The sequence below is a fragment of the Dipodomys spectabilis genome, unplaced genomic scaffold (assembly GCF_019054845.1).
Source record: "Dipodomys spectabilis isolate Male_0828 unplaced genomic scaffold, ASM1905484v1 ptg000145l, whole genome shotgun sequence".
Lineage (NCBI taxonomy): Eukaryota > Metazoa > Chordata > Mammalia > Rodentia > Heteromyidae > Dipodomys > Dipodomys spectabilis.
In genome coordinates, this window is record NW_024870822.1 from 9,454,586 (window position 1) to 9,475,371 (window position 20,786).

The 20,786-nt window shown below is 36.3% G+C and overlaps 1 pseudogene; it reads left to right on the top strand.

The window, feature by feature from the left end:
* The first annotated feature begins 17,342 nt into the window (after positions 1-17,342).
* Positions 17,343-17,462, top strand: LOC122117956 (annotated as a pseudogene).
* Positions 17,463-20,786: the final 3,324 nt, after the last annotated feature.

The following is a 20,786-nucleotide window of genomic DNA, read 5'->3' on the forward strand; positions in this document are numbered from 1 at the left end:
ATAATACAGAACAATTGTTTCTTATCACTGTAACCAAGTGAATAATGAGAAAATTAATTCAAAAAAATTATAGCATTGCATCTGAATTTGATAATATCTTTATTATATTTGAGTATATACTAACTTGAGACAACCAGAATCTAGCACCTCGGAACCTTTAAACTGGCATATTTTGCCTTCCATGTTGAGCAGACGCAGTCTGATGATCATAAAAGGTACTGTTTTAGGTTCTTAGGTTAGTTCCAGAATATGTTTTTGTTTCAGTCTTCAGTCATCTCAGTTTCATTTGGCTTCAACAGCCACCTTTGTTTTCTTTAAATTTTACAAAAACAGGGCCCCATCTCAATTATCTGTAAGCCATCCACACTTTACATTAATTGAATCAAGAAAGGAATCTTTATTAACTCAAAGAAATCCTAGATCACAACAAGATTTTCAAGGCATCTGTTTTTAAAAGGCAATAAAGGGTATATGGATATTTAAGAAACAATATAAACAACTGAACAGTCAGAAGATAGAATTTTTCGGAGTCCTCCAATCTCAAATCTAGTTCACTGAGATTTTTTGTCACCTGATAATGAAGGACATTTCAAAAGGCTTCCTGATGGGGATCACACCAGATTTTTACGCCACTGTGCTTCAGAGGAAAGACAGTCTATTCTAGTTAATTAGCTAACAGCACTATTATTCAGGTATCAAACGAATTTGCTACTTAGTCATCCAATGATCTTCATCAGGTTACCACGTCCTGGTGCTATTTTCATAAGTGTTCTTTCGTCACCAACACATTTTCCTCTCTTCATATTTCCAATGGCATCATTTCACTCCACTCACATAAAAAAATAACAAGCAATCTAAAAATTACCCTCTGCAGTTTCCCACTCATCTAGAGAATGAAGTTGCCATTTACAGACCCTTGCTGTTGCCATGCGTCTCAGAAAGTTTGTCATTCCTCAAGCTGTTTTTAGCCCCCATACCCACGACACTTCTACAGGCATTTAGTGTTTCTTGAGCTGATGCTTTTCCAAGGCAATACCTCCGCCTCCTCATTGAATCATGCGCACTGTCTCTTAATCAAATGATATTTTTTGAAGTGTTTCCTCACTGGAGCCCACAAGGTTGTTTCTCATATTTTCCCCACACCTGCTTCGTACACACTAACTGAAGAACAACTACTTATGTGGGATATTGTCCTTTTTGGAACAGAAATACGATATCTATCATTTCCTCATTTTCCACAATCTGGCCCAACAGTTGAAGGTGTCTAAAAATAACAACTAATACTTTATTTTTTTTTGCTCCCTAGAAAATGGTATATTTCTCTGTTTGTATTTTGCATTCTAAAAAGATTGATTACATTAAAAAAAAACAAACACCCATGATATGGTTTGAAAACAGTTTGAAAATTTAGCTGCAGAAAGATCCATTCAATTTTCATTTAAGAGAGATGTGCCTTTGTACAAAAGCACATATCCAAACTGAGAAATATCTCAGTGTTCTCATCTGAAAATTGGGATAGAAGGATTTAAACAGCAGAATTAGTTAAAATGTAAATGTGATCTTGCACTCTAAGTCACATATTTGACACACTGTGTGACATAGAAAAGCAAAAGTGTCTCCAATTATAGAAATGCAATATAGAAATGGAAAGATGATAGAGTAGAGACAGACTAGTCATTTTTAGCCTTCCTAGTTTCCAGATAAAAAGAAATTGTTACAGTTGGAAGCAGAATTGTTCTTAAGAAGGAAGTAGTTTTAGTTTGAGTAAAAAATCATGGTAAGTCTCTCGGGGAGTAGTAAATGAAACCTCTAACAGAATACAACAAAGCAATAACAAAAAAATAGCTCAACAACTCAACAGATGTAATTTGGGGATAGAGAAAACAGGAAGAGGGAAAGGATAAATGAGAAAAATGGAAATCACAGACCATGATGTTGGAAAATTGGAGTTGTAACTTAACCAATGCCATCAAGGGAATTTATTTAAAAAGAGGAATCAGAAAATATCCAATAACCAGTTGTACTTTGTTTATATTTGTGATCTAAGGACCTGCCATGTCTACAAATCTTAACTCTTACCCAAATCCTACAAGGATGTGTCAGTATTTGGGGTGTGTTGTAGAATTCTTCTTCTGAAATAATACAACTGGCAGAGCATTGTGAAATTGTGAAATTATCCATTTGTAAATGTAACTATTCAGACCTGTAGAAGACTATGAGACTATAAGACTTATGGAAAATTCCAAAAGATAGACAGAAGATACTAGAATTCCCATGGGACAGGAAATATCAGATTAGGATTAGCAAACTCAATAGAGCAAAATCACAAATCTTCTCAGCTTGTGAGATATATGGTATTTTGTAAGACCTCTCAACTCTGCCTTGTATCAGGGAAGCTGCAGCAGGAAATACGGAAAGAAATGAGGGTGATTGTGGGCCAATAAAACTTTATTTTCAAAAACAAAATAGCTGGCTAGATGTACTTCATGGATAGTAATTTGAAAACCATTTATCCATGGACTATCTTCAACAGACCATTTCGCTATGGTGCTGTAATTTGAAATGCATATTTTACATTTTTTTAGTGTTTATATCTTAAATGATTATATAACCACATACATAACATCTTCTCTTTTGTTCTTTGTCCTGCAAAACCCAAATATTGACTATCTGGTCCTTCAAAAAATATTTGTACTATGTACTAAATGATTGTCTCCTGAGAAATCCATATGTTAAATTCCAATGCATGGTTTTAGAGATTGTGATCTCCAGGAGATGCTTACGTGAGGAAGGTGGAGTTCTTTAAAGAGTGACAGCAGATGATTTATTTCTTGGACTTGTGAAAATGAGCAAAAGAGAGGCATTTGGGAATTGGAAATGTGCCTCCACTGGAAGGGACAAACTGGCGGCTGGATCATAGATTCCTCAATATCCAGAGCTATGAGACATGAATTTTTACTGTTTGTGAGCCATCCTCGGTGTTATGGGAACCTTGTATGAATAGAAGCCTGAACTGATTAACATAATTTGTCAGCCCATTCTTGTGCACAAGAATCTACTTATAACTGTGTTCCATCTATAATGGGTCACAGTGTCTATCCCTGTGCTAAAGCTTGAAACTGAAAACGAAGGGAAGAGGTGCATGGAAGTGTCTTGTAATGTCCTAAGCATCCCTCACAAAGCACCTTTGCAGTTAGATAAATGAGACTACAGGCAGGTACCCTACAAGTCTTCATCTAAATACTCACAAACCCTCTTCTAAAGAACCAAAGAGACATATCAGTTCTATTTTGAAAATCTCTCTTTAATCCCAGATGTCAATATCATCCTCATTCTTACCCTAATCCCTGTTTTTTTATTGGTTATTTTTAAACTATTTTATTATAAAGGTACAGAGGGGTTACAGTTACGTCATGAAATGGGAGCAATTCTTTTCTAACAGTGTTACCCCCTCCTTCGATTTTCTCCCACTTCACCTCTCCCTCCCTTCTCCCCCCCCCAAGTTGAATTTCATTTCTGCCACAGCCTCCTTCCTAACTTCACTCCTCTTGCTTTTCTCCCCTCCTTACCACCACCATGAAGTCCAGAATAGAAGCCAGAGGAGTTCTTTTACTTTAAGTTTCAAGTCATCATTTTACATGAAACTCTGCAACTGTTTCTTTGTTGTGTCTATAAAAGAAACTTCCAGTTACTGACCATGGACTTCAAGCTTTTGGGAAGAGCCGTCCCCTACCTGCCTCTCAATTGCCACCTGATGTGATCGAAACCCACTTCATTTGGTGCAGTTTTCTTTGACTCCATCAGTTCCTGGGAATAGGTCAAACACTCTTCTGTCTGTCAGTCTGTGTGTCGGTGTGTCTGTGTCTGTGTATCTGTCTGTCTCTCTGTCTTTGTCTGTCTCTGTCTCTCTGTCTCTCTATCTCTCTGTCCTCTCTCTGTCTCTCTGTCTGTCTCTGTCTGTCTCTGTCTGTCTTTGTCTCTGTCTCTGTCTCTGTCTATCTGTCTTTCTCTCTCTCTCTCTCTCTCTCTCTCTGGGCTTTTTTCCTCTCTGCATGGAATAATTTTCTTTTGGTTCTTCACATAAGGGATATCATCATTCTGTTCTGGATTTAAATGTCATCTGGTCAGAGAGAACTGTGCTAGCTCTCCAACATAGACCACCTGCTCCACCTCAGTTATCCTCCAGTCCAAGACTTGGGTTACTCCTAAAAAGTGGCATCACTTTGTGGGTAAATCTCATGCTCAGTGTGTTCTATATCTGGCTCACCATCACTGACATTCAGAAGTATGCATTTGTTAAAATGTGCTAAGTGACAGAATGCAAAAAGTTCATATTTACTGATCACAAAATGAACAAATATTGTATTACAGTGTGGCTAATTGCCAAACTTCATCAGTTCCATCCACTTACTTAATTATCGTGGAAACTCTGTGATAGATACTTTCTGCTTATTTTCTAGCTACAGATAATACATCTCTCAGAGGTTTAGTGAATTGTAGGAAATAACACAACAATACAGGGAAAAATCATGGCATGGACACAAATATTTTCACTTTAAGTCCAATGCTTTGTCCAGCACAAGTAGGTAAGCACCTGTTAAGAGTACCTTTGATATATTGTGGCCTTAGATGTAGTTCAGGAAAGTCTAGTTCAGGAAAGTCTTTTGGGAGCACAGCCTGATTAGGAAGATCAAAGTGATGATAGTTACAGGCAGAATGTGATAAAGCATAGCATAAATAAACCATTTTGTGACAAGAAAAGGGAGATTGGTGCCCAGAACCATTAGAGACAGCACATTCATCTCCCAGCATTGCCATTTTTTAAGTACCACAAACTAGGTGACATAAAATATCAGAGATATGCTCTCATGCTGCTGAAGACCAAGGTATTATCTGAGCCAGATACTCTGAGACCCTGAAGGAAGTCCGTTGCCTCTTCTAGCTTCCAATAGTGCTGATAATATTCCTTAGTTTGTAGCTGCATCACACTTACATCTATAGGTCTCTGTCATCATGGGGTGCACTTCCTACGTTTCTCCGTGCTTCTGCTATTTCTCCTTATAAGATTACCAATACCAGCCGGGCGCCTGTGGCTCACGCCTGCAATCCTAGCTACTCAGGAGGCTGAGAGCTGAGGACTGCGATTCAAAGCCAGCTCAGGCAGGAATCCATGAGACTCTTATCTCCAATAAACCACTAGAAAACTGGGAGTGGAGCTGTGGCTCAAGTGGTAGAGCGCTTGCCTTGAGCTGAAGAGTTTAAGGACAACGCCCAGGCCCAGAGTTCTAGCCCCACAACTGACAAAAAAAAAAATAGATTACCAATACTATTAGCATATTGCCCTCTCTAATCAAGTGGCCTCATTTTAATCTGATTACTTCAACAAGGTATTCAAGGGACCAGAGATTAGGACTGCAATTTACCTTATTTTTTAAAAAACACAGTTCAACCTACAATAGAAAACTTTCTAATGGAGGAAATAAGGACAATATTTTGAAAGCAATCATTTATTAAAAACTATAAAATGATTTTTATCAATGAGGCCCTGCTATAATACATTTATGTAAATAACAATTATAAATCTGAGTGAATTAAAATAATGAAAAATTTTCACTTACAGGTCTGTTGACTGATCCAAGGCTTCAAGTCTCTTATTATAGTACTAGGTGCAAGATGCCAAAGAATTCAGGCAAGCATATATAAATCCTCTGCTTTAATAACCTCCTTTATCCAAAAAGCATTTCCTTTCCTATGACCTAGTCTGTCTAACTCAAGCTAGAAAACATATTCTAACTATAGATCCATAGCAAAAAGGAAAGAAATAAGGACAACTACCAATCTTTTAGAAGTTTTCTTATCATATAATATTTTGGGGTTTTGATACCTTCCAAAGAGGTCAGAGACAAAAACTCCTGATGTAAACTTCTGTGTATTAGCACTTATAAAGGTCTTGTATATTAGATATACTTATTTATACTGTGTAACAATTATATGTCTCAGATTAAACATATCCTAGGAATTTAAGAATGATGTAAAACTCTCTGAAAGAGAGTGGTCAAAATGGACCTTATCAGTGTAGTATTCAAGAAGGATATTTTGCAGGTGAAATGGACCAAGTGGCCAAAATAAGGGGCAAATATCATTTAGGTGGTCATTTGCTTAAGAGCTGGTCAAAGAAATAACACCCAATCAAAGCACTAAAGAGAATATTAAAGACAGATCCAGAACATGTCTGTAACAGCTGATGGGATCAAATGGAAAGTAGCAGGAAGAATGAGGGAAACCCAGGAAATGAGCAAGAATGATCCTAAGCATTCTTTTTACAGTTACTGGCATGGATATGGCTCATGGGTGTGTTGGACAAATTTAGGAGACTTATGTTTTACCTGAATAACCAGACTACAGTTTTACACTCAAAACTAATTTTTTCTGAAAGAAACCACTTCTCCAGGGGAAGAATGTATTCTTTGAAGGCTGCAGTAGGAGAAATTGTCTCTAATATGAAATGAGTCAAAGGGCTCTTTAATAGTTCACTGAGGAAGTTTTTTGTGTATTTAAACATGTTGAAAGTTTATCATGTTCTTTTATTGACAGAGGTGTATTTCACAACCCAATGAATCCAAAGTTTGTTTTTTAATGATTGTTTTTTTAGTTAGGGAAATAAAAGACCTTAAAACTGTGGTATCTGTAGGTCTATCTAGCAAGCAATAGCTCTTCCTAGCAAGCCTGCAGCCCTGAATTTAAACTCCAGTGCCATTGAAGATATGAGAGAAGAAGAGAGGAGGGAAGGGAAGGGAGGAGAGGAAAGAAAAAAGAGGGGAGAGGAGGGAAGGGGAGAAGAGGAGAGGAGAACGGAGGAAAAATAAACTATGACATCTGAGAACTGCAGAAACCACTGGAAACATAACAGCTTTTGGGACCCAAAATTAGTGTCTACTAACATGTAAACAGTTTTCTAATGAAGGAGAGAGAAAGACCTGTTCCATATAATTGCAAAAGTTAACCCAATAGATAGATGCCACATTATCAGATCAGTCTGATAACTAGTGAGCTTCCAATAAAATTCAAAATGAAATGTGAGAGCAAATGAGGGAGCAGAAAGGTCAAATGTTCTGACATTTATCTCTATATGCACTTATAATCACTGTGCTTCCTTTATTTTTATGTATGTGGAAATAATTTACTCACAGGAAATATTCTAAGTGTAACATAGCCCTTGACATATTTCATTTCATTATTTATGGATCTCAGAAAAGAGAAATTACTCAGACTAGTCTTCATTTGTCTTGCCAATTATTTTCTTCAAAATTGGGAGGGCATCTATTTAGGATGTGGCCATTTATATGTCAGGTACAGTGTTAGTCTAGATGAGTAGAACGCGATTCAACAGTAGCATTCCTTAAACCCCAAATCTCTAGATTCTCCTTTCCTAGTCTATAAAGCAGGTTGGACTAGTTTGTCAATCTCAATGTGATGTGTAATATAGCAGACTGCTCTTTGCCTTCTCTCTTCTGCAACCCTAAAACTCCCCAAATGGAATGTAAATAATAACCTTCTTGTTGCTTTTAATTAGGTTTTTTTGGGAATAAAAACTGACAAATTTATCAGATAAGGTTAAGACTCTATCAGAGCAATTTATCTGATAAGGTTAATACCTATCACCTTACTCAGACTGTAGAAATCTCTGGAATAATCATCAATTAATGTCTAGCATAGAGAGTAATGCCCTGCAGTTATAGAGGCTTAACAAATGGTCATTATATAAACAAGTTACCTAGAATATTAATAGGTGTTAAGTGGGAAACACTAAGTATTTTAATAGGTTTTTTTTCTTACCTTTTTCAAGTCTTTACTACCTGAAGAATTTAAGAAAGGAAATATATTTTATGTACCCAATTCTAAGCTATGCTTATTAAAAGGAAATTTGCATTTCTCAAATTCTGTATTTCTTAAGATATAGTGTTTAATATACTTCTTAACCACAACAACAACAGTTCCACAAAGCCCTTTTGTTAAATTTTAATAATTTCCTATAATTAATGATGTCATAGAATTAAAGAAAATCATTAGTGTGGTGTGTTTCTCAAATACAGTTGACTGTGGAATTCTTTTTATAGCATTTCTCTGTGGACTAATGTTCTGATGTATATATTTTGGGAAACATTAGAATAAAATGCCACTTTCAAATTTTGAGTCTATTGGCCAGAAGCAGGAAGTAATATGCTATAGATACAAATAACGATAATACTTTAATATTTCTCACTATTTAATAATCTTAAAGAACTTGCTTAAACTATTTTCTTCACTAAGAGACAGATAATGGTATCTGCTCTGCTTACCTCACAGGACTATTATTAGGGAATCACAGGAAAAAAATTTAAAAGAGGTCAGATTCTTGATAAAGCTATTCACATAAGACTGCATCTCCAGTTTACCAGCAAAAAGCTGATCTGGAGGCATGGCTAGAATGATAAAGTGACACACAGAAACAAGAAAGCCAAGCAAGTGTGAGGGGCTATGTTCAAGCCCCAGTACTGGCAGCATAGAAGTAAATAAATAAATAAATAAATATCCATTTTTAAAAGATATTAGAATTAGCAAAGAGTTTCTATTTTCTCTTCTTTCAAAATTCTGAGACGATATTGAAGTCATCACTTTCCAAAAGGATGACAAAGACAAGGAGAAGCATACGGCATTTTGAAGGTAGAAGGCAGATAAGTGAGTGATAAATGATTGAGCAATCCTAAAGGGGAATGCTTTATAGGAAAATAGGTAAGTAACTTAATTTACCCTTTCCAATTCGAAAATGGAACTAAAAAGACATGAAGTCTATGAGAAGGAAAGAAAGAGAAATCTGGCTGAGCACAAGGGGTCATGCCCTTGTGCTACTTGAGAAGCAGTGATTGTGAAGATTATGGTTTAAGGCTAGATTAGCAAAAAGCCAGTTTAACCCAAGCTAAGATCCCCATTCCAACAAAATATCTGAGTATGGTGTTTATGTGTGTGATTCCAACTATGTGTGGAAGGTTAAAAGGTCATTGTCTGATACCAGCCTTGGAGAAAAAAGTGAGACCCTGACTGAATAAAATTAAAAGTGACTCAAATGGAAGAATACTGGTTTAGAAATTATTATACCCCAGAGAGAGAGAGGGGGAGAGAAAGAGAGACAGAGACAGAGAGATGAGAGAGAGAGAGAGAGAATAAAAGCAACACATATTCCAGAGCTGCCAAGTTTCCTCACTAGAAGTTTTGTTCTGTGTTTAATTTTAATTTTTATTATTAAGCAGTTGTCCAAAGGATTTGCCATTTTGTAACTTTGTGGACTATGAATTGAATTTTAATTTTAATTTTTTTATTATTAAGCAGTTGTCCAAAGGATTTGCCCTTTTGTAATTTTGTGGAATTTGAATTGAATTTTATAGCTGCATTCCTTCCACCCTTTTCTCACCGTGAGGTTCTGCTGGGTGCCCAACACAATGAATAAGAGAGATCCATGATAATAACACATCATTATAAAACTTCAGAACTTAACAGGCTGAAAGTGATTGAAAATCTCTCTGAAGTGAAGGTAAGAGGAGCTCATCAGAATAGAATCAAACTCCTCAAGAGCAACAAGTAAAGTGATAGTTGATCTGATGTGCTTGACCCATTGATACTAGAGTTATACAGAGGTGGGAGATGAATGAGTAATTGACATACAACAAACAAACCAAAAACAACCAATATAAAAATTTTTGAAAATGAAGAGTTATTTACAGAATATTACACGACTCAGCTGTGTATGGTATTCCTAAAATTATAATTGCATAACTGTTTAACATAAATATAACCATAATTTTTGATACAGCCGTATTGAAATGGGGGATTATTATTTTTCTGCTATAGTAAAAAAATTATGTTTACATATGACCATATAAAATAATGCTAAGAGTGCTGGGAAGGTGGCTCAGTGGTGGAGCGCTTGTCTTGCATGCATGAGGCCCTGGGTTCGATTCCTCAGCACCACATAAGCAAAAAGGAAAAAGCCAGAAGAGGCGCTGTGGCTCAAGTGGTAGAGCGCTAGCTTTGAGCTGAAGAGCTGAGGGACAGCGCCCAGGCCCAGAGTTCAGGCCCCACGACCGGACCCAAAAAAAAATAAATAATGCTAAGAGAAATGAACCCCAAGATATGGACACAAGAGGTCTTTCTTTGTTGTTGTTGTTTTTAATATACTGTGATTTTTTTATTTCCTTTTTATGTTCTTCCCCCTATGATATATCCCCTGTTGTCATTGTACTTGATTTTGGTACCCTGCATCATATGTGTGTGTGTGTCTAATAAATAATAAAATACTGAAACAAGGACACAGGATGACCCATTGCAACAATGATACTCACAAGACACTATATTGGAAATGAACTTGACAACTTAGAGGGGAGAGGAGGGGAAAGAAAGGAGGGAGGGAGGTGGAAAAGGGAAAGGATAGTGGGAGAAACAAAGGAGGGGTAAACAATGCTCAACAAGAAATGCACTCATTACCTTATTCATGTAACTGTAGCCCCTCTGTACAGCATCTTTACAATAAAATAAACTTTAAAAAATTGCGAACTAATTGTCTTAGATCCGCACATACTTAAACTTCTTCATATTTCTATGGGTCCAACCCTCAGGCAGAACCTGAGTTGTCTGCTTAAGCCTTGTAGGCTACACTAATGTGTCACATGTGTGCTACAATCTCATCCAGAGGCTTGACTGAGGAAATTAGTCAGATTGTTGACAGAATCATGGAAGCTTTCTTCTCAAGGCCATCAGGAAAAAAGAGATTGAGTGGACTAGTGAGATGAACCTCATTACTGGTAGCATATTCATTGGTTAGAAGCAAATGACATTTCCTTCTCATTACTGATGTCAGATTCATTGGTTAGAAGCAAATGACAGGTCCTTCTTGCACTCAAAGGAAGGAGATTATACAAAAGCATAAAGGGTACGAAATAGGGATCATTGAGGGCAGCTTAAAGCTTAAAAATTTAATGGTGTGAATTCTCCTCCAACTCTTCAATGAAATTGAAAGAGAAAGCTCACTACCGAACACATTCTATGAAGCCATCATAACCCTCATCCCAAAACCAGGCAGGGACTCATCAAAGAAAGAGAACTATAGACCCATTTCTTTGATGAACATTGATGCAAAACTTCTCAACAAAATTTTGGCCAACCGACTTCAACAATTCATCCAAAAAATCATACACCACGATCAAACAGGATTCATTTCAGGGATGCAAAGCTGGTTCAATATACGCAAATCAATTAATATTATTCATCACATCAACAGGAGCAAGAATAAGAACCACATGGTTATCTCAATAGACGCAGAAAAAGCATTCGACAAGATCCAACACCCCTTTATGATGAAGGTTTTGGAAAAATTAGGAATCCATGGAACATTCCTCAATACAATAAAGGCTGTATATGACAAACCTACAGCCAGCATTATACTCAATGGTGAAAAACTAAAGCCATTTCCTCTTAACTCAGGAACAAGACAAGGATGGCCACTCTCTCCACTTCTCTTCAATCTAGTATTAGAATGCCTAGCTACAGCAATAAGACAAGATGCAGACATAAAGGGGATCCAAATTGGGAAAGAAGAAATAAAACTCTCCCTCTTTGCAGATGACATGATCTTGTATTTAAAGAATCCCATAGACTCCACTCCCAAATTACTCAAGCTGATTCAAAACTTTGGCAAAGTAGCAGGTTATAAAATTAACCCCCAAAAATCAATGGCTTTTCTGTATGCCAACAATGAGAAAAGTGTGGCTGAAATTAGGAAAGCAACTCCATTTGTAATAGCCCCACAAAAAATAAAATACCTAGGAATTAACTTAACTAAAGAAGTGAAGGACCTCTATGATGAAAACTTTAAAATCTTGAAAAAGGAAATCAACACAGAACTTAAAAAATGGCAAACCCTCTCATGCTCCTGGATTGGAAAGATTAACATCGTGAAAATGGCAATACTTCCCAAGGCTATCTACAAATTCAACGCAATACCTATCAAAATCCCACCCTCATTCTTCAAGGAAATAGAAGAGGCAATCCAAAAATTCATATGGAACAATAAAAGACCCCGAATAGCAAAAACGCTCCTCAATGGAAAGAACACTGCTGGAGGAATATCAATACCAAATTTCAAACTCTACTATAAAGCCATAGTAATCAAAACAGCTTGGTATTGGCATAAGAACAGACCTCAGGACCAATGGAATAGAATTGAAAACCCAGAAATGAACCTACAGACCTATAGCCATCTAATCTTCGATAAGGGAGCTAAAACAATAGAATGGAAGACAGACAGCCTCTTCAGTAAATGGTGCTGGCAAAACTGGTTGACTACATGTAGAAAACTAAAGCTAGATCCTTATATATCACCCTGCACCAGAATCAACTCCAAATGGATCAAAGACCTTGAACTCAAAGCAGACACTCTGAAAACATTACAGGATGGAATAGGAGAAACCCTGGGTCTCCTTGGCTCAGGCCGAAATTTTCTGAATAGAGACCCGGAAACACAACAAATCAAAGAAAGGCTGGACAAATGGGATTGTATAAGGTTGCAGAGCTTCTGCAGGGCAAATGACATAGCTAGCAAGATCAATAGAAAGCCCACGGACTGGGAGAAGATCTTTACTAGCCATACAACGGACAAGGGTCTTATATCTAAAATATACTTGGAACTCAAAAAATTAAACCACCCAACAACAAATCCTCAAAGAAACAACTGCCCAATAAGTAAGTGGGCGAAAGACTTAAAGAGAAGCTTCTCTGAAGAAGAAAGAAGGATGGCCAATAGACACATGAAGAAATGTTCAACATCCCTAGCCATAAAAGAAATGCAAATCAAAACAACATTGAGATATCACCTCACTCCAGTTAGAACAGCAAAAATCAAGAACTCTAACAACAGATGCTGGAGGGGATGTGGACAGAAAGGAACCTTACTTCATTGTTGGTGGGAATGTAAACTTGTTCAACCACTTTGGAAAGCAGTATGGAGGTTCCTCAAAAGACTCCACATAGAGCTCCCCAATGACCCAGCAATCCCACTTTTGAGCATTTACCCAAATGATCACAAACAAGGCCACACTAAAGCTACCAGCACAACTATGTTTATTGCAGCATTATTTACCATAGCTAAGACATGGAACCAACCCAGATGCCCCTCAGTAGATGAATGGATCAAGAAAATGTGGTATATATACACAATGGAATTCTATGCCTCCATCAGAAAGAATGACATTTCCCCATTTGTTAGGAAATGGAAAGGCTTGGAAAAAATTATATTAAGTGAAGTAAGCCAGGCCCAAAGAAACATAGGTCCCATGGTTTCCCTTATTTGCAATATCTAGTATAGGTATGAGTCAAGCGGAAAAAGTCAGATAATGTGATGTTAGGAAAACGAAACCTCAAATATGTATTTTAATGTTTTTGTTTCTTTCATGCATGTGTTTCTAATGCATTTATAAGATTATTTCTTTGTTGCTTTGTATGTCCCTCCCCCACAGTGTAACCCCCGCTTTCACTATATTTGATGTCAGTATAACATGTGGAGGAGATGGGGACAAACAAGTCGTTTAAGGATTCAGGTGGACCTGTTGCAACAATGAGAAGTACAAAAAGTCATGTCAAAACCAGCTTTACAATGTCGGTGGGGGGGGAGGGGGGGTATGATTGGGTGGGAGGGAGGGGGGAGGCTGGGAAGGGAGGTGAAGGGTAAACAAAGGAGGAGGCTGCAATGCTTGGTAAGAAATGTATGCATTATCCTGCCCATGTAATTGTAACCCCTCTGTACAGTATGTTCTCAAATAAAATTAAATTAAATTAAAAAAAAAAGTTTAATGGTGTGACCCCAGAAAGATCCAAGCCAGGGTCTCCAAAAGCTATTCAAAAAAATATTAGAAGTCTGAAGTAGCTTAAGGATATTGCCCACCATCAATCTCAGTAGATGCCCCCTCACCTCAAAATGGTAAGTCTCATCTCAAAGAAATATGTGAATGAGGCCTCTAATATCTAAAAAAAAAATGAGATAAATAATGTACTTGCCTCCTTGATCCTGTAACCATGTTTATATCAATTCTGACTAGAGACTTCATAATGTCCAAAAGAGACTTCCATCTCAAGACAACTTAACCCTTAACCTTGTTACCTTAAGACACTCCAGGTGGGCCTGTAGCCCAGGATAATTCACGGTATCTTACATACAAATTGCTTCTCCGCCATGATTTTAACTTTCTATGAAAGTCTCAATTTACTTGCCTAGGGCTTCAGTTCAAACCTTGGCCCCTCTTTCTTGACTGGCTCCATTTTCACATGAAAGAGAACCCAGCTAATATGGGAAAAGAGTCAACTCCTGGCCACCATAATATTTTATTTCTATGCACACACACACACACACACACACACACACACACACACACCCCTATGAAGTGACAACAATATTCCAAGAATAATAGAGACTATGGGATAAAGACTGGAGAGGAAACCATGGAGAAGCCTGGGGGCTCTGTTGGCCATCATTCTCAGTATACTTCTTATGTATACTAAGAGGACCTGAAAGAATCAAACCAGCTTTAATCCATGGTTAATAAAGTAATCCTAGGCAGCTTAAAACTCCGTGGGACATAGGGAAATTTTTGGAGTAAAAATAGGAAGTTATAGTGTTGTCCTTGAAAATTATTACAGAAAATATAAAGTCTGTTTCAAACACAAAAATAGAAGATTACTATACACAAGGTCAATAAGTGATCTCAGCTATTCAGAGAAGAGGAGGAAAATGCAGTCAATAATCTAATGTATATCCTACATTATGAAGAGTGAGAGGAATGTGGATAGAAGAGGGATGGGTGAAAATATCGAAAGGGTTGACATTAATTAAGATGCATTGTGTTCATAAACTGCTTTGCTAAGTGGCAACTCCTTTGTACAACTACCTGAAGCTAACAAAAATAAATAAATACATATACAAATGAAAATAAAAGAAGTCTAGCAAAGGTGTTTTGCAAAATAGTTACCATGCACTGCTTCTGAGTGATAAAATAACATATTTATAGAATTTTAGAAAATCAGAAAACAACAAGAAAAAATGTTTTTTTTCCTTAAAAAAAAAGCAAATAACATCAAAACCTTATGGCTTAAACACAATAGCAACTTAAAGTGCTAGCTACCTATGAAGGATTCCACTTTTAGGTATAGGTTAAAAAGAGAATTTTCCAAAATGATTAACACAGTGAAGTACAGCTTTTCTCAGAAAAAAGTTATCATATCCAAGGGATAATTCTTTTTTTTTTTTTTTTGGTCAGCCGTGGGGCTTGTCCCTCAGCTCTTCAGCTCAAGGCGAGCGCTCTACTACTTGAGCTACAGCGCCACTTCCGGTTTCCTGGTGGTTTATTGGAGATAGGAGTCTCACTGTCTCTCCTGCCCGGGCTGGCTTGAACCGCGATCCTCAGATCTCAGTCTCCTGAGTAGCTAGGATTACAGGCGTGAGCCACCAGCGCCCGGCTCAAGGGATAATTCTTTAATTCAAAGGAACTCATTGTTTTATCAGAAGAATTTGCAAAGGTTTAAACAGCTCATAGATGGCATAGTATGGAAGTCCATACAATAGCTTGTAGCGCAATGATATGATGTAAAGAAACCATCCAAGTGGAGCCTGGGCTACTCTGATCATTTTAAAGTTCATAAATAACAAATGGTAAGCACTAGGAAAGTGTTTTCAAGATTTAAGCCCATTATTTTTCCACATATATAAATAAACACATTTACTAAATGCTGAATATATGCTAAAGCCTATGTATATATCTCTATGGCCACACAATAATCTAAGTGCTGTAAACATTCCTAGTTTGCACATAGGAGGAATCTTAGATATTAAATAATCATCCCAGTATTGCATAGCTAATAAATGACTAGGAGAGGAAGTAAATCTAATTAAGTATACTAAATGGAGATTTGTTAAGCAAGAGAGAAATGTAAATAATTACACTAAAAAATATTAATCCATTTTAGTAGCTAATATTAGGACTCCAACATGAGAAGGCACAAACAAGTCTAGAGCACAGAGAAGATAAGCATTCTGTGATTTTTATGGCAGTTAGATGAAAATTTTAGTTAATTTCACTGTATAACTCTAGATACAGATTCCATAGATCATTTCAATATTTAACTTCACTCATTTGCCCAGAATCTATTTTGTTGTCTTCTTAAGTCCTGAGTTCAAGATCTCTCTAAATATTAATCATGTTTATATACAGAAAGGATAACATATTATTTAGCTTTTATAGTAAAGATTATGGAACTAGATGGAACAAACCAAAAAAGAAACTGCTTCTTTTTATTTATTATAGTTTTATTGTCCGTAAGTAGTTATACAATGGAGTTACCATTCAACAAATCAGTTTATAAGTACAATGCATTTTGGTCAATGTCATCCCCTTGTGTCAATGGAATTTAGTTTCATCTGAGGATGTAAAACAATGCAAACTTATGTAATGTGGTAGAATTGCAGTAGTTAGCTCTCTAAGTGTGTCTAATTGACTAAGTGTGTCTAATTTTTTAATTGTTCAAATCATTTACATAATGCACCTATTTTTACTGATTATTTCCATTAGTGACATGAATAAAGTTTAGTATGAAATCTAAAAAGGTTTGTACAACTTCCAAGATTAACTAGATTTGAACTATCTTCAAAATTCATGACTCTATGATTCTAAATTCTTTTGTCAATCATGGAGCTTGAACTCAAGGCCTGGGTTCTGCCCATGAACTTGTTTTGCTCAAGACTATCACTCTAGCCCTTTAAATCAGTGTCTCTTCCAGTTTGGAGATAAGTCTCAGGAGTTTCCTGCCCTGGCTTTGAACCAGGATCCTCAGATCTCACCCTCCTAAGTAGCTAAGATTATGAGTGTGAACCCCAGCATCTGGCTGATTCTAATTTATTATACCAACAAAGAACCCTTCCAGTCAAGAGAGAGGGAGAGCTACTAAATACAGAGTACACATTATTTGCACTTTTTTGTGCATACCCCTTCCTGTCCCCAAGTTTGTACAATTTCCCTTTACAAATGAGTAGTCAACTAATATATTCACAAAGAATTTCATTCCAGGGCTGTATTCTACTTTACAGCCCTGATTGAGAGATGAGACAATTTAGAAATATCTTCAATAACAGCTGAACATTTTTTAGAAAATTTGCCATGCTGAAAAAGATAAATAATTTCTATTAGAAAGATTCAAAAGAGTTTCTGAGTTGACTTTTTGTGCTGATGGAATAGTGTGGATATTCCTTTTATAAAAGAATCCAGTCTATTGCTTCTCAGCTTCTTGGCTAAGATCAAGTGTAGAATCCAATCTAATGTTAGTAATCTAACAATGAATGTAGATTCTAGTGTAATATTACACTCCTTAATATAATACCCACAACCTTTCATAAACATAGATATGTAGGTTACTATTTCATTTCTGTAAAATACTGTTGTTACATTCACTCTAAATGTACATGAATCGAAACACCTTAAGTTTTTTATAAAGAATAGAAGCATATCCTATATGCTTATGTTACAGATGAGAAATGAGGTCCTGATGTCTATGATGTTCTTGAGCTTGAGATCTTGGGGTAATGATGTGGGGAGGACATAATTTTGTAGGCCAAGTGTTTAGTGCATTGCTCCAAAATGTTTAATGAATTAAATGATGTACATAAACCTTTTTCTAAGGTTCTAAACATCTGGTTAGAAATTTTAATTATTTCTAAATGTCAGGTGGAATGTAGCTTCTTTTCAAATGTATCCTAATTGGAGTTTGAATTCTTAAACACATGAAAAGGAAATGTAAAATGTTGATAATATTGGGTTCAGTAAGATGCAAACTCCAGGCATATTCAGATGGATCAAATTCTCTTTTTTATTTTTTTCAAATTCTCTTTTATCTCACATAAAACAATAATGCTTAAAAGAATGTGGTCTTGGGACATTGTTAGTAAGACATGAATGTTCACCTCAAGAAGTTGACTCTTGAGAGGACAGTCAACTTGCCCAGCTCTGCTTCACCTCTCTCCTATGATAGCACCTTATATAGTACCAGAGTTAAAGAAACATCTAAAAGATCCAGGGTGTAGCCAGGAGACCACTGTCCCACTCTTAGGAATTATCTGTGGAAGTAGAGAAGAAAGATCAAATGTTTGTGGTTTTTAATGGCAGAGTTGGGAAGGGGCCATTGAAAGAGATAAGAGGACTTTAGCATTAAATTATATGCTTTCTAATGCAAAGCTATACATGAACCAATACATTCAATCTTCTCTGCATCAGTGGGAGTCCTGAAGGGATATCGAATTGAATACACACTAATTATCACTCCCCCAAAAAATAGGTCACCTAAATCACATAGCATCCCTGCCTTGATTGTGCATATTTATATATTTAAGATTTATATCCTTCTTGAACTCAAAAAAATTGATTGACTAACGCACACCGTAACCTAAAGCAAACTAGATTACACCTTAACCAGGGGCAATGTCAAGGAAAAGATGTTCCTGTGTTCTTCAGTGAATGGGTTGATCAAACACTTTTAAAATTTTCATAAATTTTGTCTATAATTTTTTGTAAATTTAGCAAAGTAGCAAATACTGAGTTAAAACTATGTTGTTTTCCTAATACAAGGAAAGATTTAAATCTAAGTAGAGTCAAACTTTCCTTAAAATTAGAATCAAGGAGTATTGGCCATCTAAAACTGTTTTCTTTGTTTATTGTTATTGTAAAAGTGATGTATAGGGGGATTACAGTTATATAAGTCAGATAAAGAATACCTCTTTTTGAACAATATCACACCTTCCCTCACTCTCTCCCAGGTTTTCCCTCCCTTCCCTGCCCACAGTTATATAGTTCATTTTCAACATAGTTTCTAGTGAATATCACTGCTGCATTTGTTCACTCTTGGTCTCATCATTTCTGTGCTGCCCTCCCCGCATCTTACCTCAACAAGAGGGTTTATTTTTGTAGTTCTAATTTTAGTTTATAATTTTTAACAAGATCTCCATACCTGTGCAACTGTTTGCACTAGTTTATAGTTGTTGCTGTTTTGTTTTCTTTTCCTGTTGTCTTATTTGTTTATTTCTAAAATTATTGTTGTAAATAATTTTTTATGAAGGCTAACCAGGTACAGGAGTGGCTTACGGCTGCAATCCTACTTAATCAGGAGACTAAGACCTTGAGGAACATGGGTCATGGCTAGGATGGCAGAAAAGTTTGCTAATCTCCAGATCTAAGATAACCAGCAAAAATACAAGACATGGTTGTTCAAGTGATAGAAAGCCAGGCCTAGATTGTATTTGGTCTTGAGTTCAAACCCTAGTACTTCCAAATCTATTTACAAAGGTGATTTTTGTATCAAATTACAACAAAACCAGAGGTTATTGTAAACTGAAATACAGTTAGGATACTTCTACAAAATAACATAATACAATATCCTTACCATAAGAATAGAATGAAAAGGCTCTAGTTTCTAAGATAAGTTGACACGATTCAAGGTTCAAGGAGGCAGCTGTGTTATAAGAGCATTTTGTGGATGCTAAACTTACGATCATATGCTCTATCAATTGCCAATCATAGAAACAGTCTATATAAACTAATTGCTGACAATGGTAACAAATACATGTGGAATGGTTTCAAGTTTATCATAAAATGTTTATATTTATTGCCATACTAAACTTGTTTAAAAATATTTTACTTTTTAACTTTATATTAATTGCCCACAGTAATGAGGTTCAGTGTGGTATTTCAGGACTTGCCTAGCATTTAAGTTAATTAAATTTGTTTTCATTTTATTCACTCCTACCAAACATCCTTACCTCTACTAACTATTTTTCTCTACTGAAGTTGTGTTTTACAGCTTCCACAGATGAGAAAAACACCTAGTACTTGTGAACCTTTTGTGTGTGGTTTGTTTCACTTAACATCATATCCTCCAACTCCATCTATTCTGTAACAGGATTTATTCTTTTTTATGACTAATAATATCCATGTGTGTGCATGTAAGAGAAAGAGAGATTTTCTTCATTTTTTCATACATTATTGATGGGCACCTAGGTTTATCCCATATTTTAGAAGTTTTGTCAACTTCAGTAGACAGGGAATGCATGGATCATATGGTAAATCTATTTTTATTGTAGTTCGGTGAGAGAATTTCCAGCACATATTCTTTTAGGGACAAGGAAAGGAAGGCTCAGAATTTTTAAAGCAATAGACCAAGATGACATATCCAGTAAGCAATAGTCAGAATTCAGGCCCAGATTTTTTTACTTAAATTTTATGTTCCCTCCACTACAGACTTTTTGTCACTTCTACTTAAATACCAAGACATAGTGCAGTTTTCTTAGGGAAGAGACGGATTTGAGTTGGAACCAGACTTAAGTGTTATGTCAGAAAGCTTTAGTCACCAAAAGGAAGGAAGATGGGAAGAGGAAGGGAGAATGACTTGTTGAAGACTTTTTAAAAAATAGTGTCTTCTCAATCATGTATGCCAGTAATTGAGAAGCTATAGTTGACTCTGCAAACTATAGCTCAAAATCTTTTTTTAATTGTCTAAGGGGGATTAACAAATGTCATTAACTTTCCTACATAACTTCATCATCATTTCCATAATTGTGTGTGTGTGTGTGTGTGTGTGTGTGTGTGTGTGTGTGTGTGTGTGTGTGTTACTAGATACGAAACTCAGGGCCTTAAACCTGTGAGGCACCACTGACCTCCTTAAGTTCA